Source organism: Odocoileus virginianus, unplaced genomic scaffold (assembly GCF_023699985.2).
Source record: "Odocoileus virginianus isolate 20LAN1187 ecotype Illinois unplaced genomic scaffold, Ovbor_1.2 Unplaced_Contig_16, whole genome shotgun sequence".
Classification (NCBI taxonomy): domain Eukaryota; kingdom Metazoa; phylum Chordata; class Mammalia; order Artiodactyla; family Cervidae; genus Odocoileus; species Odocoileus virginianus.
The window spans coordinates 1362940-1376344 of record NW_027224333.1 but is presented as its reverse complement, the minus strand read 5'-3'; positions in this window follow the sequence as shown (position 1 = coordinate 1376344).

Genomic DNA, 13405 nt, shown 5'->3' with positions numbered 1-13405 from the left:
GATGAGTAAGCAAGGCTGGAAAACACAGACTTACATGAGAAAAGCCTGTGTTGGGCCATTGTGGAAATGGTCATCAGTTCTTGGATTTGTTATCTGAAAAAACAGATTTAGTGCATGTTTTATCCTTACATTACATCTACTTTTGCTTTATTGGCTATGCCAAAGCCTTTGACTGTGTGTATCACAACAAACTGGAAAATTCTTAAAGAGATGGGAATACTGGACCACCTGACCTGTCTCCTGAGAATTTGTATGCAGGTCAAGAAGCAACAGTTAGAACTAGACATGGAACAACTGACTGGTTCCAAATTGGGAAAGGAGTATGTCAAGGCTGTATGTTGTCACCTGCTTATTTAACTTATATGCAGAGTACATCATGCGAAATGCCAGGCTGGATGAGCTGGAATCAAGATTGCCAGGAGAAATATCAATAATGTCAGATATGCCGATGACACCACCCTTATGGCAGAGTGAAGAAGAACTAAAGAGCCTTTTTTTTTTAATTAATTTATTTTTTTTTCCATTTATTTTTATTAGTTGGAAGCTAATTACTTTACATCATTGCAGTGGTTTTTGTCATACATTGAAATGAATTAACCATGGATTTACATGTATTCCCCATCCCATTCCCAAAGAGCCTCTTGATGAAAGTGAAAGAGAAGAGTGAAAAAGTTGGTTTAAAACTCAACATTCAGAAAACTAAGATCATGGCATCTGGTCCCATCACTTCATGGCAAATAGATAGGGAAACAATGGAAACAGTGAGAGACTTTATTTTGGGGGGCTCCAAAATCACTACAGATGGTGACTGCAGCCATGAAATTAAAAGACACTTGCTCCTTGGAAGAAAAGCTATGACCAAGCTAGACAGCATATTAAAAAGCAGAGGCATTACTTTGCCAACAAAGGTCCATCTAGTCAAAGCTATGGTTTTTCCAGTAGTCATGTATGGATGTGAGAGTTACAAAGAAAACTGAGCACCGAAGAAGGGATGCTTTTGAACTGTGGTGTTGGAGAAGACTTTTGAGAGTCCCTTGGACTGCAAGGAGATCAAACCAGTCAGTCCTAAAGGAAATCAGTCCTGAATATTCATTGGAAAGACTGATGCTGAAGCTGAAGCTCCAATACTTTTGGCCACCTGATGCAAAGAACCAACTCATTGGAAAAGACCCTGATGCTGGGAAAGATTGAAGGCAGGAGGAGAAGGGGATGACAGAGGATGAGATGGTTGGATGGCATCACTGACTCGATGGACATGAGTTTGAGTAAGCTCCAGGAGTTGGTGATGGACAGGGAAGCCTGGCATGCTGCAGTCCATGGGGTTGCAAAGAGTCAGACATGACTGAGTGACTGAACTGAACTGAGCTTATCCTTTACATCATCAAATAGTTAAATAATTAAGAGAACTGAAATTTTAGAAATTTTCCTTTTTTAAAAGAAGTTTTGAATATCCTTTCTTGACAGGACAGACAATATAGAAGTTGATATTGGCTTCATGGAACACTGTGATTTATTTGACGATAAAGGCACCCTCTGGTTATAAAGTAGGAGACATTCATAATCCAGTAAGGTTCTGTCTGAGAGCTTCGGCCTCAAACACACTCAAAGGTGTTTTGTCAGGTTTGGTGCTAATGTTATAGTGGTGTTTGTGCCATCTGTGGAGGTGAAATGAATCATGCGCTTGTAGAGATCAGAGTGGTGTGTGTGCACATGTGCATGCACTCCCCTGTGTCTGACTTTGTGTGACCCCATGATCTGTAGCCTGCCTGGCTCCTCCATCCATGGGATTCTCCAATGCAAAGAACCCTGGATTCAGATTTCAACTGCACCTTTGAGGTCAACCCTGAAGACTGACCTGTGCTGTCTCCTATGAGTGTTTTCTTTTACTCTGTGTATGAGACATTTCTGTACACTGTAAAGGCTCACTGTGGCAGGCTCCCCAGTATCCATTCTCCCTCATTCCACCAGGTAGGAGCTATCAGCATGCACTGATGAGTCCACTCCAAGTGTCAGTGTGGAGCTCCAATTAGATGAAGACCAGTCTCAATCCCCTGGCCTCAGTCACTGGTATAGGCAAATCCCATCAAAGCCAATCAGACTAGGGAAATTCCTAACCACAGAGATGGATTCAAACATTCTCCCATCAAAATGAAGCTGAAGAGTTTTGCTGAGAATCCAGGGAGAGAGTTGGTCTGGTGTCTGGGAGCTGTCAGTGTGTCTGGGAGCTGTCAGTGTGTCTGGGAGTATGTTTGCCCACCTGCTCTGCCTCGCCTGTTAGGGATGATCAGAAGCTTCTTTCACAGCTTCATCAGCCTCAGAAACACTGGCCTCCTGCTTGTGGTTCAAAGCAGGCAGGAAGGTTCTCTGTTGCTTTCTCTTGCTAATGGTATGGGTTGACTTTGCTAGTGTACATTGAGTGTGGCTCACATGCATGCTTCTTCTCATCCTGCTATGAGACAACAGGTGTGAGAAGCAGTTATAGTCCTTCAGTCACCTTTACTGGCCTATTTTTTGAACCCATAGCATTTAACGCATGGAGGAGGGGAAGGAGGAGGATTGGAAGGGCCCTCAGATGGTATGCCACTAGCCTGTTAATCTGAGGAAGCCCCAGACCAATGCCTTAGGCTGTGGAAGTGTCTTTCTCCGGGAATTGGTGATGGACAGGGAGGCCTGGCATGCTGTGGTTCATGGGGTTGCAGAGAGTCGGACACAACTGAGCAACTGAACTGAATTCTAGAGCTCATGCTCACCTGTGTGTTCTGATTCTATAGTTACTCCTGATAGGAGATGCCGTGTACTGAGAGCACTCTGGCCCAGGGCACCATCGTCCCTTATCAGAACTACTCTGGTGGCCATAACTGCTGTCTCCATGTCTACCAAAATGCTCCCAATCCATTTTTGGACAGGAGTCCATGCATGCACATGTTCAATCGTGTCTGATTCTTTGTGACCCCGTGGACTGTAGGCTCCTCTGTCCATGGAATTCTCCAGGCAAGAATACTGGCATGGGTAGCCATGCCCTCCTCCAGTGGATCTTCCTGATCCAGGGATTGACCCTGGGTCTGAGCCACCATGGAAGCACTGAGGAAGCCTGGTAGGTCAACATTAACCCCTTTGAGTGTCTTTACCTGGTACTAGCATCCTGACACTATGGTCAACCTAGGTAGTCTATCCTGGCCCAGTTCACTGATTGATCTGCATTTTGTATCTGGGACTACATGGGTCCTAGGGCTTCCCTGTGGGTCAGACACTAAAGAATCTACCTGCAATGCAGGAGACTTAGGTTCAATCCCTGAATTGGGAAAATCCCCTGGAGAAGGGAATGGAACTGACTCTTGCCTGGAGAATCCCATGGACAGAGGAGCCTGGCGGGATACATTCCATGGGGTCACAAAGAGTCGGACACAACTGAGCGACTGATACACAGGTCCTATGAGTTCACACACCCAGCTGGGCATTGATCTCCACCTCTGTGTACTGTTTTCCAGTTTGTCCTGTCATTGCATTTCATGGTGAGATCAGTCATTCTCAAATAATCTCTTGATGCACCTCAAAGTCCTAAGTTATTCATAAGGTTATAAATAGCCTTATAAGATAGCATATATTGATGTCTGAGCTTGGTGAGCTTTATTGATTTTCAGAGTCGAGATAATTGGCACTCAGATAGCTCATGGAGAGTAAACATAGTGTGGCTTTATCCCAGCTTATGTCACTTTGGGAACATTCAGGTTCCTTGTAGGGTAGACCAGTAGTTCCCAACTTATGATGGTTTTATTCTCCCAGGGGATATTTGGAGTCTGGAGACATTTTTTATTGTCATAACTTTTGGGAGAATACTGGTGACATCTAGTAGAGGCCAAGGATGCTGCTAATAAACATTCAGGGTACAGGTCAATCTCCTCCAACAAAGAATTATCTAGCTCAGAAAGTCGGCAGTGTCAGGGCCAGTAAACCCCAGCATAGATCACATGATTTTGATGCTGGTAAGGTCGAGCATAATGTAAAAGCAGTTACTTTTTATTCCTGATGTTATCTGGTGAGTAGATGGGCTCTCTGATTTCAGTCAACTTACTTGGTGGAAAATACAAGCCCATGTGCTGGTGGGAAGAGAGAAGCGAAATATGGAAAGGAGCAGAGTGGAGAGGCAGTTTATAATTTGTAGAAGACAAAAAAAATTAATTGAATTAGGGAACTGACAATTCTCCCTCCTCCATGGAAATGAAAGCAGTCAGTTGCTCCAAGAAGTGACTTCTGGAGGGATGGGGAGAGAACCCAGCCAAAATCTTAGGCTCATGATCTTTAACTTTTCTGGAGTTGAAAATGGCCATGAGCAAGTGTGACCTCAAAATCAATGGTGAGAATCTTCAGGTCACATGTACCCCAGCTAAAAAATCAGGTCATTATGTAGGATGACATGTCTGGGATTTTTTTTCTGAAACCCCTTTAAGATTTACATACACAATGATTATAATCTCTATTGAAGGTCTTCCTGAAACACAGAGACTTGTTGCTTCTGTCTGGATTTTTCTATAGGTACTTCAAAACAGTAAAATGTGACTCAGCATGGGCAAGCAGAAATAACTTGAAGGATTGGTGGCAGAGAAGGGCAAAGGTGTGGGAATAAACAATCAGGGATGTGGTAGCCAGACTGTGCAGTGGGCAGCAGTGCAGGATTGTTAGAAGTGTCTTGGCCGAAGCCCCCAGGGTGAATGAGCTGCATGAGACCAGGGCGCTGGGGAGGGGTGGCAAAAGCTGGCAGCAGGAAAGCAGACTTCCTTCATGTTTCAGGAAGCTAGGGCTTCTCCTGCCCAGGCAACTGTAGACAGGCCATCTTGTCAGATACTGTGAAATGTACCCACTCAAACACCTGAAGACAGTGTGGCTTTTTTAGTGTCAGAAATGCTCAACCTTTGGACTTTTTTTCTTCCATTTGTATTTCTTCCTTTTTGATACAACAGTTTTTGAGTTACGTGTTGGAAGTCCTCATTTGCATGCAGTGTAACAGTTCCCTTCATTGGAAAGGTCTCTGGACTTTCCATCTTTGTTCCTTGTGGAGGTCTTTGGCCCAGAAGAGGTGCCTATGAAGTCCCGAATGAAAGAAAGCACCTAGTTATCCATGAACATCTTGCTGGGGATTATTTCAGCATCCTGGATCCTGTCTCACAACCAGTGTGACCCGGGAATGCTGGCAGGGCTTCATTCAGTGAAGTCAGGACAGAAGACATACCAGCTTGGAGGCGGGGCAGGTCCTTAAGAGTAAAAGACACATCAGGGGAGCCTGCATCTGCAGGGCTTGCTATTTGTGACTCAGCCTTCTTGTTTTGTACATTAGCCTCCAGAGAAGCAAGACATGTTGAAATTTCTGTGTTGCAGTGAATTTTCTTTTAATTTTAAAATTAAAATTTAGTTGATTTACAGTATCTTGTTTCAGGTGTACAACTCAGCAATTCAGTTACAGGTTATTACAAAATACTGAGTAGAGTTCCCTGTGCTATACAGTAGGTCCTTGTTGGTTATCTATTTTATATATAGTAGTGTGTATATGTTAATCCCAACCTCCTAATTTATCCCTCCCCTCCCCCTCCTTTCCCCTTTGGTAACCATAAGTTTGTTTTCTATATCTGTGAGTCTCTTTCCATTTTGTAAATAAGTTCATATGTATCTTTTTTTCTTTTATTAGATTCCATCTATAAGAGATATTATGTGATATTTGTCTTTGCCTGGCTTGCTTCACTTAGTATGATAATCTCTAGGTGCATTCATGTTGTTGCAAATGGCATTATTTCACTCTTTTTATGGCTGAGTAATATTCCATTGTATATATGTACCACATCTTTACCCATTCATCTGTTGATGGGCATGTAGGTTGCTTCCATGTCTTGGCTATTGTGAACAGGGCTACTGAAGTACAGATTTAAACCAAACTTAAAATAAGGCTAGGACGTGTGATCAGACCTGGGGGTCTCCTTTCTGTCAGAGCATCTGCAGTAACTCTTGTCATATAATAAATTATTTTGTGTCTTCAAACACCCCCTCATGCAAATTGGAACAACCTTTTGGGAGGACCATTTCACAGTTATCAGGAGCTTTAAAAGTGTGAAAGTGTTTTTATTGTTTCGCTTGAATGAGTGGTTACTTGTCTAGGAGTTCAGCCTAGGGGAAAAAAAAATGTACGTTCATAAAGGTGTATCATCAAAGAATGACATTGAAGCACTGAACACTGGGAAAAGACAAATCCAATGGCCTTCTAAAAATCGGCTAAATTGGTTAAAGAAGTCATGTGCCTTCCTTAGAAGTAATGGCTGCGAGACATGTAAACAGCAAACACACTTTCAAGACCATTCAATGGTGTGAGGCACATTCGTGGAAGTTTTAGTAATGAGGTACCTTATAAAATGGTATCCTTAGTAAATCCCAATTTTTGTGTAAAAATTGGAGGCCATAAAATCTGCATAGATAAGTGATTACTGGTGCTTCTCTTTAGGTGATAAGAGAATGCTTCTTTTTTATTTTTTGTATTTTTGTATAGTCACTTTGTGTTGTTTTTTTTTTTTAAACCCAATGTGAGTTAAAGGAGTTAGAAAAAAATTCTTTCAGAAGTCAACTTTACCTCTTTGATATTGGTTATAAGATTCACAAACTATAATAGTCTCCTGCCCATTCCAGAGTGATAAGGTAAGGAAATCTATGGGAACATCATTTACTGTCCCAACAGCTCAATGACACAGGTACTATGATTATCTCTATTTTATGTATGAGGATGCTAAATTTGGAGAAGTTAAGTAATTTTCCTATTACACATACCAAAAAAGTGGCCAAGTTGGGAATCCGAGCCAGGTCTACAAAGCCAGGTATACAATATTCAACTCACAATCACTTTAGAAAATGATCATTTAAGTATGAAGATTCTAATAACTACCTAATCAGTATGGCATCAGTTCAGTTCAGTTGCTCAGTGGTGTCTGACTCTTTGTGACCCCATGGACTGCAGCACGCCAGGCTTCCCTGTCCATCACCAACTCCCAGAGTTACTCAAACATGTCCATTGAATCGGTGATGCCATCCAACCGTCTCATCCTCTGTCGTCCCCTTCTCCTCCCACCTTCAATCTTTCCCAGCATCAAAGTCTTTTCCAATGAGTCAGTTCTTTGCATCAGAAGGCCAAAGCATAGCATATGTCTTAATAAATGCAGTGAAAGAACATTAACCATAGAAACAAGCCGCAGACAGGTCTTCACAAGTCAGCTAATCCAGCACTGCAGGGAGACATGTAGTTCTGCCTGCAGCTCAAAGCTATTTTCATGAATATGAAAAATGGGACATGAACTTTTGGTTATCTCCTAATCAGTGTAGAGTGGTTTATGCTCCAGGATTGTCTTAGTCTGCAAGGACTACTATACAGTGAAATACTATAGACCAGGGAACTTCAACAACAGACATTTATTTCTGACAGCTCTTGAAGCTGGAAGTTTGATAGCAAGGTGCCAGCCAGATAGGTTTCATCCTGAGATCTCTTCTCTTTGCTTCTAGATAGCTGTCTTATTGCTGTTTGTTCATATGACTTCTTCTTTGTGCATAAGGGGAGAGAGACATCTCTTCATGTCCTTATAAGGACACCAGTCCTATAGGATTAGGGCCCCACCCTCATGACCTCATTTAACCTTAATTACCTTCTCACAGGCCCTGTGTTCAAATAAAGTCACATCAGGAGTGAAAGCTTCAACATATGAGTTTTGAGTGTGTGTGGGGCATACAATTCAGTTTGTAGTAGTGATGGATCAGAGGTCTTATGTTTTGGTCCTGTCAACCTTCCCAGGCTGGCAAAATTTAGCTGTCATAACTTGGGCTACTATAGTAAAAATACCATAGATTGGGTAGTTTAAGCAGCAGAAATACATCTTTCACAGTTCTGGAGGCTGAGAAGTCCAAGATCAAGGTGCTGGCAGACTTAGTGTCTGATGATAACCCACTTCCTAGTTCACAGATGCTTGGCTTTTTGCTGTGCCTCACATGGCCTGGGGAGTGAGAGAGTTCCCTGGGAGTCTCCTTTACAAAGGTATTAATTCCATTCATGAAGGCTCTACCCTCATGACCTAAACACCTCCCAAAGACTCCAAATACCATCACAGTGGGAATTAGGATTTTGACATGAATTTTGGGCAGATACTAACATTCAGTGTATAGCAATAACCTTGGCCTTCACATGACTGCATGATTTACCTCACTTCACAATTTGTAGCTAAAAAACCCAAAACCCCAAGACTGTGCATTATCTCTGCAGGGCCCAATGCAGCAAATGCTCTTTTTAAAATTTGCTAAAGATAAAGGTTTAGGAAAAAATCATCAGTTTTGATATTCCCACAAATGAAGATCACAGTGCAGTGTTAGAAGACAGTATAAAACTGCTGCCTAATGTTCATGCATAGAGTTGCTGTTGTTTGTGCAATTTAGGAGAACAGAACAACAAAGAGGAACGTGTCACAAAAGGCTACAAAAAACCTAGGCTCTAAAAAGACCTCTTCTTCAAACTCAGGCAAATAATGTTTTTTATATGCAAATCCCTACTCTTTTGCCCCAAAATCTATTTAGAATGAAAATGAAAGGTGTGGCTTTTCAAGGAAAGTTTCTTGTTGTAGCAACCATAAGCCCTTCATTTATGGAATTTTCTAACTTTTTCCAAGAACTGAGGCAGTGGACATGAATGAGGGCAAACTCTGGGAGATAATGGAGGCCTGGGAAGCCTGCTGTGCTGCAGTTCATAGGGTCACAAAGGGTCAGGTATGACTGAAAATTGAACTACTCCAAGAACCAAGCTGCAAAGCGTTTATTGTATTCTGTCTCTGAATAATAAGCAAACTCTTTCTTCATTTTTTTTGTGGTGGACTTATGGGCAAACTCTACAACTGGTGACATTTCTTCCCAAGCCTATGAAGTATTACCAGCATCTAAGTCATTTGGATGAGAGCTACTTGGAATCCAGCCATGTTCTCCCAGAAACAGACTCTGAACCCACAGTTTGAACATCAGTAGTTTATTTGGGAAGTGGTCTCAGGACACTCTGCTGGGGGAGGGAGAGAAGGGAAGTAATACAGAGAATTGCTGAATATAGAGTTTGACATCAAGTAGATCATCACTGGGCCTCCGTGTTGGCTCAGTGGTAGATAATCCACCTGCCAATGCAGGAGACTTGGGTTCAATCCCTGGGTTGGGAAGATTCCCTGGAGAAGGGAATGGCAACCCATTCCAGTGTTCTTGCCTGGAGAGTCTCATGGACAGAGGAGGAGCCTGGTGGGCTGCAGTCCATGGGGTTGCAAAAAAGTCAAACATGACTGAGTGGCTAAACAACAACAGCAAGATCATCACTGCAGGCAACTGTGGCTTGATCCTGCTGGGCACTCCAAAAAACTGGATAAAACACATGCATGGTCACAGTTATCCCGCTTGAGGTATTGATACACCAGCTCCTTTGGTTGAGGCTGCTCCCAAGGATGTAAATTTCCCAGTTTGTTCTAATTGTGATTGCTGCCTCCCAACAACAATATTACGTCTGGCAGTGAGAGAATGTTCTCAGGCAAAAAATAAGGCAGGTCTTGGCAGTGGGGAGTTGGCTGGCATTCACTGAAGTGCTGAGTGAGGGGACATGTGTGAGGTGCCCATAGCATCTGCTGCAGATTCCTTTGCCAAAGTAGTATTTGGATCCAAAACATCTTTTCTCCTGCGGTTCCATGAAGCTAGGAAGCATACCTAGAAAACTTGAGGGCTGTTTCAAAAAGGATGAAATGGTATGATCACACTTGAGAGTAGTTTGTCTAGAAATGAGAGGCATATACTCTGTGTGTATGCTCACTCAGTCATGTCCGACTCTTTGCGACCCCACAGACTGTAGCCCACCAGGCTCCTCTGTCCATGGGATTCTCCAGGCAAGAATACTGGAGCATGTCACCATTTCTTTCTGCAGGGGATCTTTCCAACCCAGGGATGGAACTTGGTCTCTTGAGTCTCCTGCATTGGCAGGTGGATTCTTTACCAGCAAGCCACCTGGGAAGCCCCAAGGTGGCCATTTCCCATCATATCCTATTCCCCATCATCTGTCTCCTAGTTCAGAGAAAGAGCCTCATGTGTGAAAAGATGGAAGGGGAGAAAATTTTTCTTGCAGCAATTCTGGTAAAGGGGGAAAAATGGAAATAGCACATATGTCCTTCAATAGGAAAGTTGAATGCAAAAAGGAAGCTGTCAAATGATGGATCTAGAATATCATGTCTATACTGTTTTAAGCTTGAAAAACAGCTTTATAGATTGTTTATGAATAACTACCCATGCTGGAAAAGCATAAGGCATGCATGGGAATGATAAACACCCGGTTTATTGGCAGCTCCTTTTTAGAGAGAAAGAAGCAGATGGGATGATGGAAGAGGAACACAGGAGCCTTGAACCTCATCCAAAATTATTAAGCTTTTTAAGAAGAATTATCTGAAGTAAATATGGCAAACATTGAAGGTTTGAGAAACTTTTCTAGTAGGTGCATGGATGTTCTTTAGAATGTTCTCTCTATGTTTGTGTATATCTGAAACATTTCCTACTAAGAAAACAAAGTCACAACAAACAGAAAAAGATGGTTTTTGTAGCATTCATATCTTTGCCATATTTTTCAGAAAAAAAAATCGTATAATCAAGTGGTGGAATTTGGGTTTTTTTTTTCCTGGAGTGAAATTTCAGTTGGCATTTTTGAACTTCCTGTTTTCAATTTTGAACTTTATACTTTCAATTTTGAATTTTCTAGTTCTAAGTTTGAATTCCAAAGCTGGGCCTGCTGTGTGATGCTGCTCACTTAAGAACTCTGCTGACCTTCTTTCCCTTCCCAAGTTTTGGGACCAAGAAATGGAGCTCCTGCAGTGAGGTGCCTGGAACACCAAACAGAAAACACAGACCCTGAGCAAGAAAAAGAGAGAGACTTGCTGTTTTTAAAGACTTAGATTCAGAAAGATTGTATATTTGAGTGTGCAGTAAATTCCTGTCGAAACACAACTATCTGTGACATTCCAAATTTCTGGGTGTAAAGCAATAAAACAAAGAGCCTGTGGATTTTTTGCTGGTTACCTGCCGAGGTCAGGAGGTGGGTTGCAAGGACGATGAATCAGCCCTGGCTAGCCCAGTCTTTCTTGGACAACCTGGCTTCCAGATTTTCCAACCTTCCTCTCTGTCTGGGCTGAGAACAGCCTTAGGCAAACCAAGAAAAAAAGTCGGGTTTGTCTAGGGCACTCCCTCTTCGGCACTTCCCTGTAAGGCCAACCACAAGAAGACAAAGCCTTTTAAAAATAGATCATATATTCACATGGTTTAAAATACAAAAAGTACAAAAGGATTTGCAATGCTAAAATCTCCCTCTTACATTCCTTCTCCAGGAACCAGATCTTCAACCTGGCGGCAGCTGACACCAACAGAATGTTTTCTGTACCCTTCCAGTAATAGTTTAGGGCTCTATAAGCAAACATGTGAACGTGTATTTTGTAAAAAAGCATAAAATGTACAGGATTCTACTCCTTACATTTTGCACTTCTTGAACATATATCTTGGATATTGCCTCACATAAGTGTATTAAAATGTTCTCATTTGTAAAAATAACACATAATGTCCTATTATAAGGATGTACTATAATTTATTGAAATAGTTCCCTGTTAATAGGCATATGTTTTTTCAAACGTTTGCTTATTACAAGTCATGGTGTGGTGAATATGCATCCCATCCTCTAGTATATGTAGAACAAATTCCTAAAAATAGAATTTCTGGATTAAGAGGTATCAGTCAGTCAGTCAGTTCAGTCTCTCAGTCGTGTCTGACTCTTTGCGACCCCATGAATCACAGCACACCAGGCCTCCCTGTCCATCACCAACTCCCGGAGTCTACCCAAACCCATGCCCATCGAGTCGGTGATGCCATTCAGCCATCTCATCCTTGGTCGTCCCCTTCTCCTCCTGCTCCCAATCCCTCCCAGCATCAGGATCAAGAGATATATGTATTTATAATTATGACAGAAATGGCTAGATTGCTCTCCCTAAAAGTACCAGTTTTCTACTCTCATCAGCAACGTACAAGAGTGCTCATTTCCCCAAATTCTCACCGTTTGTTAAACTTATATTTGCTGACTTAATATGTGAGAAATGGCATCTCAATGTGCATTTAACTTGCATTTCTTTTATTACCTTTATACTTGAAGAAAGTCATTTTCAACATGAGAAATTTGCCTTCTGTGGTGCTCAGTTCAGTTCAGTTCAGTTCAGTCGCGCAGTCGTGTCTGACTCTTTGTGACCCCATAAATCGCAGCACGCCAGACCTCCCTGTCCATTACCAACTCCCGGAGTTTACTCAAACTCATGTCCATCGAGTCGGTGATGCCATCCAGCCATCTCATCCTCTGTCGTCCCCTTCTCCTCCTGCCCCCAATCCCTCCCAGCATCAGGGTCTTTTCCAATGAGTCAACTCTTTGCATGAAGTGGCCAAAGTACTGGAGTTTCAGCTTCAGCATCAGTCCTTCCAATGAACACCCAGGACTGATCTTTAGGATGGACTGGTTGGATCTCCTTGCAGTGTAAGGGACTCTCAAGAGTCTTCTCCAACACCATAGTTCAAAAGCATCAATTTTTCAGCGCTCAGCTTTCTTCACAGTCCAACTCTCACATCCATACATGACCACTGGAAAAACCATAGCCTTGACCAGACAGACCTTTGTTGGCAAAGTAATGTCTTTGCTTTTTAATATGCTATCTAGGTTGGTCATAACTTTCCTTCCAAGGAGTAAACATCTTTTAATTTCATGGCTGCAGTCACCATCTGCAGTGATTTTGGAGCTCAAAAAAATAAAGTCTGACACTGTTTCCACTGTCTCCCCATCTATTTCCCATAGAAGGTCTAAAAAGCTCTGATGGTATAACACATCCAGATTCTGGAAAAATTGCAATGTATTTTTTTCTGACTGCCCAATAAAGGGAAGGAAAATTGTGAAGGAAAAATAGTGATAATAATAATAAAAAGAAGAATGATCAAACAAGGCAGGAAATTAACAAGTTTTAGAGATGCCTTTGGCATGAATGCCGCTATTGTGGCAGATAGGGTTGAATGGGTGGGGGGGGGGAATTGGGTACTAAATCTTGGGCTTCTAGAAAACGGAGGTGCTGCCCCTGAAACTCCTGCACTGAACCAGGACCCTAGGAGGGGGCTTTGGGTGAAGAATATGTCCCAAAGATATTAAGAATAATGGTGATGACTGTGAGTCCTCCTTTGTTAATCTGTAACCACAGAACTGACGCTACTTACCTTCTGACGTTCAGGTTTATGTTAGTCCTGAATGTGGATACATTAAAGTAGTTCCAGATAAGTAGCTCCTGGAGTCCATCAGAAGCCAATACAA